The following is a 7766-nucleotide window of genomic DNA, read 5'->3' on the forward strand; positions in this document are numbered from 1 at the left end:
CAAATTTGGGCACCTAAATTTTAGGGATCTATATAGAATCTAGGGGATGGTGTATAAATTAGTAAGCTTTGCCTCCTATAGACTTGGGTGGCCCAAAGCAATCAGTTGTCTGAGGCAAGGGCTGAGATGGTTCCTCCCCCCAGCCGTGGTCTGGCATCTCCCCCCTTCCTTCTTCAACCCCCTTCCCCGTGTCTACCTTTGTTTTCCAAACAACGGAGGTGGCAGCAGCAACTCCCTTGGGCTGCCCTGCCACCGGTACTGGCCTCTTCTCTCTACTGCGGCCCGCCTCTGAGGAAAGAGGAAATTATATCAGAGGCAAGCCATAGTAGAGAGAAGAGGACGGTGTCAGTGGCAGGGCAGTCAATGGGAATCATTGCCGCCACCACCACCTTTTAATAAACAAAGGTAGGCTCAGGGAAAAGGATTGAAAAAGGAAGGGGGGGAGATGCCACTTCCTGAGGAGTGCCGCCTGAGACCCTCGCCTCAGGTGGCCTAATGATAGGGCCGCCACTGCCTGTAGATGTTTGCTAAAAGCCAGGTGTTTTCAACCCAGTCCTTGGGACACACCCAGACAGTCAGGTTTTCAGGTTATCTGCAATAAATGTACATGAGATACATTTGCATGCACTGTCTACATTGTGTGTAGATCTATTTAACGTGTATTTATTGTGGGAAACCTGAAAACTTGACTGACTTGGTGTGTACTGAAGACTGGGATGAGAACCACTGCTTAATCACATGGGTTGCATTCTTCTGGTTTCAACCTAAAGACTTGCAAACAATGTAAACAATTCAATAGTCCTTGTCCTAGAAGTTAACATTTCAAAATGATTGGAGGTGTGAAACAACAAAATGTCTTCTCCCTGACCACAGTGAAAGTGATTGTTCAGTACTGGGAATACTCAAGCACTTTTTGCATCTACAGAGCTGGTATCTAAGGTCCTTCTTCTTGCTGTCTTGAAAACTGTTTTTGAGCTGTTTACTGGGTTTAAGTACCAAGTAAAAAGCGAATCATGTTTCAGTCTGAACAGTAAAGTTCCTGTGATTCGCAATGGGAATCAAACATAAAGACAGAGGGAAGATCAGGAATCACGGCTTATGTGGCTACACTGTTAATAATACAAAAAAATGAGTCATATTATTATTGAATTTTCAGCTTTTATAGTTCAAAGCAGTTTCAGATCTCCAAAGAGCATTTTCAATGCCACTCCTCCCACTCGTTCTTTAATTTGTGTTTTTATACATTTATTATGAGGGAGTTAAATATTTTTAGCTATTTTTTAAACTAGTCTTTGATGGTGCTGTGCTCATCCTGACACTTAATTTTTCTATAGTAGTTAATTAACTCTCCTTAGGTTTATCACTTTGTGGAACCAGTCTGTTCAGTATTTGGGGGATTTTTTTTTTAAGGTTCTCACAGCAATCATGTTTTATTTATTTATTCAGTGCAGCTTTGTGGCACCTTTAGTGTAGGGTTTAGCAGACTAGAAAATTCACAGGTATGAGTTCCAGATAGGCTCAGGGGCCTGTTTTGACTCCATGAGCTAAAAACAAGCTGTGTTAAGTTAAGTATTCAATAGCATAGCTCTCTTTCTGCACCTGACAAACCTCCATCCGCCAAGTCTCAACAGATACTCCTCCAGGACTCTAAAATTGCATGAATACTGTCACTGATTGCTGTTGGATCACAAGTTTGCCTTTTGGTCACAGCTATAAATGACTGAACCTTTGTTCCTGTAGTGTTTTAACTCTCAGTTCTTTTTCTTTTACTGACAGAGAGCAGAGAATAGAGTTGCTCATGGACTTACCTTATATTCACCCTCTTTCCCTTGCCCATTTTCCCCCTTGAGAGTTGTACTACCAGCATGGTACCTTGATTTATCATGACAATTGTTATAGAACAATGTGTTCTATTCCTAGAGGATTTCATGCATGCCTTTACAGTCTGGAGCGTTTAGGCTTTGTTGGCAATGTAATCATAAATGGAATTCATTTTAGAAAAATAATAGCATTTACAATATTCACCTCTATGTGGTATGACATTCACTAACAATCTTCTTAGTGAAAATAGAATCTTAGAAGGGACATATTTTTATCAGAAGAGGATAGTGGGGATAATTCTATAAATATACGGATCAATATTCAAAGTGATTTAATCGGCCCGAAACAGCTTCTGACTGGCTAAATCGCTTGTTCAGGGTTAATCGGTCAATATCAGTGGCACTAAACAGTTTATCCTGCTTATTTTCGAAGGGAGATCGCTGGCCATCTTCCGACACAAATCGGGAGATGGTCGGCCATCTCCTAAACCCGACCAAATCGGTATAATCGAAAGCCGATTTTGGCTGGTTCCAGCTGCTTTCAGTCGCAGAGCAGGCCAAAGTTCAAGGGGGCGTGTTGGCAGGGTTTTGAAGGTGGGACGAGGGCGTGGTTAAGACATAGCCGGCTTCGGCCGATAATGGAAAAAAAAAGACCGGCTCGGACGAGCACTTGGCCGGCTTCACTTGGTCCATTTATTTTTAGGACCAAGCCTCCAAAAAGTGCCCCAACTGACCATAGGACCCTTACTCCTCCAGTGGTCACCAACCCCCTCTCACCCCCCCAAAAAAAATTAAAAATCAGTTTTTTGCCAGCCTCTATGCCAGCCTCAAATGTCATACCCAGCTCCATCACAGCAGTATGCAGGTCCCTGGAGCAGTTTTTAGTGGGTGCAGTGCACTTCAGGCAGGTGGACCCAGGCCCATCCCCCCCTACCTGCTATACTTGTGGTGGTAAATGGGAGCCCTCCAAACCCCCCCTAAAACTTACTGTACCCACATGTAGATGCCCCCCTTCATCCCTAAGGGCTATGGTAGTGGTGTACAGTTGGGGGTAGTGGGTTTTGGGGGGGTTGGGGGGCCAGCACACAAGGTAAGGGAGGTATGCACCTGGGAGCTATTTTTGAAGTCCACTGCAGTGCCCCCTAGGGTGCTCGGTTGGTGTCCTGGCATGAGATGGGGGCCAGTGCACTACGAATGCTGGCTCCTCCCACGACCAAATGCCTTGGATTTCGCCGGCTTGAGATCGTCGCCATTAGTTTACATTATTGCTTGAATCCAATGCCAGCCATCTCTAAAGCCGGCCCAAATGTTGAGATTTGGCTGGCTCCGACCGTATTATCAAAACGAAAGATGGCTGGCTATCTTGTTTCGATAATACGGTCGGGGCACCGCTTTCCCGTTTGATTATGCCCCTCCATGCCTCTTAAAATATCTGGTTAGCGTCTATCTGAAAATTAGTTATTTCGGGGATACTTTGGGGGGCAGAGTCAGCACTTGGCTTGAAAAGATACTGTTGCCATTTGTGCCCATTGGAAAGTTAATGGATGCAATATGGTGTGGAATGCAGGTATATCGGACATATTTGAATGATTTAAACTATGAGATATGTTTATTGCCTTTTTTTTAAATAGGGGACTTCTCCTTGATACAGCCTTTGGGCAAAACATAAGCATATGTATTCATAAAATTATTTAAAATTATTTTAAAAAATAAAGAAAAGATGACAACTGAAGTGCAGTTAGTGCTATAGAGTGAATGCTAGTGCTGTACATCTGATGGCCCTGAAAACCTCGACTGGCTGGGTTTCTCCGATCACTGGCTCTGATTTAGGGGATTAACACTTGGGTATTATTGTATATTTCTATCCTCTAATTGAGGTTGAGGTGCTAGTATAGTCTTTTGTTCAATAAAAACCTGCCTATCTTATACTGCATGCACTTGACAGATGAACATATACATGGGCACAGTCTGGATAGTACTCACACATGTAACTTATAGAATAATATAAGTTACAAATGTATCTCTAGCATTTATGGTCCCAGGAAGCAACAAGGCAGACGATCTGCATACTCCAACGTGGGAAAACAACAAGCAGATCAGTGAGCAGTCCAAAGCATACTTTATTGCTGAATCACAATCCGATAAAATGCCTGACACAGGCCATGTTTTGCCCAAAGGGGCTGCATCAGGGGCTATATCGTGATCTATACACAACAATGTATGCTGTAGTATCAACCATATGTTATTGCTAGAAAATAGCAAGTAGTACCAAATGGATAAAAAAAACCCAGCAGAATCACTGCTTTAAAGGGATGAGAGCTCTACTCAAGAAGTGACACTAGCATGGGAGCATGCCTCACTTCTTGAGTAGAGCTCCCATCCGTTTAAAGCAGTAATTCCGCTGATCTGTTTGTTTTTTTTCCCTGTACAGTATTTAGACACATAGGTAGCTAGTTATGCTAGTATTCTATAAAGGAAACATATGCACCTGCCCCCCCGATATTCAAAACCATTTAAAGGACCAGGAACATCACCTGGCTAGTTATGTGGCACATAACCAGCTTTCTGGCAATATTCAGTGGTAGATAGCCCCGGTTATATCCCACTGAATATCCTCGGTCAGCGGATAGTGGCTAGCCTGTTATATCATGCGATATAACCGGCTACCTGGGAATATTCAGTGCAAGTTAAGTTGCTAAATGTGGCCACATGAATACCTGGTAAATCTTTGGCCAGTTTGAAGTTGACTGGCCAGTGATGAATATCAACTTGGTCAGTTAAGTTCAAAACGACCAAAAATAAACCAGATATTCAATGCTGATCAACGGAAATGGCCCAGCATTGAATATCCGTGCTCAATGGTTGATCATGGGAGACATCCTGGCTACCTCTTTTGGTCTGAATATCATCCCTCTAATGTCCTTAAGATTTACTCCAATCAGGCAACCTCTAGGCACCTATATATATACGTATGCATACAGTTAAATGTTTGCACCCAAAGTTAGATGCTAACCCCCAGATTCTATATAACGTGACTTACATTGTGTGTGCAAATCCAGTCATAGTCTGTATTTGCATGTACAACTTAATTAGATAACAAGCCAATCAACACCGATAATTGCCACTTAACAAGAAATTATTGACACTAATTGCCATTAATTAGAATTTATGCGCAGGACTGTCTAATCATATACTATAATGTGCTGCACATAAATTCTAAGTCACGTGGAGGGGCATAATCGAATGAGGCGCCCAAGTTTTCATGAGGGCGTCCTCGCAGGATGGCCCCGTAAAAGGGCGGGGCAACCCGTATTATCGAGACAAAATGGGTATCCATCTTTTGTTTCGATAATACGGTCAGGGACGCACAAATCAAGAAATTTAGGTCGACCTTAGAGATGGTCATCCTTAGGTCGTTTTTGAGATGGTCGTCCTCGGTTTCCATTATCGCTGAAAACCGGGGACGCCCATCTCAAAAATGACCAAATCCAAGCCATTTGGTCGTGGGAGGAGCCAGCATTCGTAGTGCGCTGGTCCCCGTCACATGCCAGGACACCAACCGGGCACCCTAAGGGGCACTGCAATGGACTTCAGAAAAAGGTCCCAGGTGCATTATTCCCTTACCTTGGGTGCTGAGTCCTCCAAACCCCCCCAAACCCCCGCAAACCCACTCTCCACAACTGTACACCACTACCATAGCCCTTAGGGATGAAGGGGGGCACCTACATGTGGGTACAGTGGGTTTGTGGTGGGTTTTGCAGGGCTCACATTTACCACCACAAGGGTAACAGGTAGGGGAGATGGGCCTGGGTCCGCTTGCCTGAAGTACACTGCACCTACTACAACTGCTCCAGGTACCTGCATACTGCTGCAATGGACCTGAGTATGGCATTTGAGGCTGGCATAGAGGCTGGCAAAAAAGTATTTTTAAAGATAGTTTTTGAGGGTGGGAGGGGGTTAGTGACCACTGGGGGAATAAGGGGAGGTGATCCCCAATTCCCTCCGGTGGTCATCTGGTCAGTTCGGGCACCTTTTTGATGCTTGGTCGTGAAAAAAAATGGACCAAGTAAAGTCACCGTGCTTGTCAGGGACTCCCTTCTTTTTTCCATTATCGGCTGAGGACGCCCATCTCCTAAGCACACCCCAGTCCCACCTTCACTACACTGCCAACATGCCCCTGTGAACTTTGGTCGTCCCCGTGATGGAAAGCAGTTGAGGGTACCCAAAATCGGCTTTTGATTATGCCAATTTGGGCGACCTTGCGAGAAGGACACCCATCTCCCGATTTGTGTCGGAAGATGGGTGCCCTTCTCTTTCGAAAATTCACCTGATAGTTGAAAAGTGGGCATGACCATGGGCATGGAATTGGTGGGTCATGTGCATTTCTAAAATCTATGCGTGTTGTTACAGAATATACCCAGTCTGCGCCTAATTTAGGTGTCAGGTTTTACACCAAGTTTTACTTGGCGTAGCTGCCCATGACTACATTTAGTCACACGGATCGGACCTCACCATGTTCTGTATACCATGTAGAAATTTAGGCTTATTCTATAGAGGACACCTAAATTAAGGTGTGCTTGAAAGAATATGCTTAGGTGAGTTTCATTTTGGCACTGATTCTTTTGGCATGATATGCAGAATCTAGTCCAAAATCTGCACTAAGTTAATATTCTATAAAGGGCACTCCATGCAGAGCATCCTTTACAGAATACTAGCATCTAACTTTGGATGCCATTTATTGAATCTAGCACTAAATGCCTAGAAGGGCAGAGCTTCCTGCAGGGGATGTCTTGCAGGCAGGACCATGGATGGGATTGACATGCTCAATGTTCATTTTAGGGAAAAAAAATGCCATATGATGATTTCTCTTGAAAATGCCTATCTTTTCATTTCTTCCTTTCTGTGTGTAAAATAAGGAGCAAGGCTATTGTGGAAGTATTTGCAAAATATGCCTTAAAGCATGGTACCCTGAAACAGCAAGAACCTTAACATTTGATGTCCTGTTTAAAGATAAAAGCACTGTCTAATGTGATTAACACAATTACTGTGCAGTGTGGTTTTCATTTGAATTTTGGTACAGTGCCTGTTAGAAAAATTCCATGATGAGCTGAAGTCTATCCACAGTGCAGCTTATAGGCTGCCAGGAATGAGAAATATTTCAGTGGAAGACAGGTAGTACCAACCTGTGGAGGGACAGCAGACAATGTACTGATGAAGAGGAATTTTGCTAAATGATACTAGTAAAGTTCTCCATAAAAAAGTGGTTCTTTCAGTATTCTGTGACGCTGTATTAAGGTACAGTCTTGCGAGCCCATCATGGTTAGCTAGCTATATTGATTGAAGAATTTGTGGTTTCTTCCATGCTTAGGAAGGGACCCTCCAATACTACAATACCATGGTCTCCTGCCATTTATGCCCATTTCATGCATCATTCCCTTTTAATCTGTGGGTCATACTTAAAAAGCAAGGGAAAAGTAGAAGACTGTGTGGGGGGGAGGGGTTATATGAGTATACAAAAAGAAACACACACCACAGACCACCAAAGAGAGAAGAAGAGCAGAGTGGTCAAAAGCAATCCTTCTTCTTCCCTTTTGGCTGTTTTCATTGTGAGGTGTTATAAGCCAGGCTGCTGAGTTTGACAGTTGTTTGACTTAAAGAAACCAACCTCCTGCAGTCTGTCAATATGGAAATAAGAATGTAACATCTCAGTCTCTCAAAAAAAAACCTCTTTTGGTGTGAAGTAGAATCAGATCGTTGCTTAGCAATGTTTCGTCAAGTTCAGAGGCCACTTTCGGTTTATGTCCACAGGGAAATATAGGGGTTTCTTTAAACTTATGGGTACAGAGTAACTGAGGTAAATCAGAGTCCTCTGCAAAGTTGTAAATTCAAGTCTAACTGGGTTGTATGTCAGTAGTGCCTGGAATGGTAGATTAAACAGTAATCCAT

The sequence above is a fragment of the Microcaecilia unicolor genome, chromosome 5, assembly GCF_901765095.1.
Source record: "Microcaecilia unicolor chromosome 5, aMicUni1.1, whole genome shotgun sequence".
Taxonomy (NCBI): domain Eukaryota; kingdom Metazoa; phylum Chordata; class Amphibia; order Gymnophiona; family Siphonopidae; genus Microcaecilia; species Microcaecilia unicolor.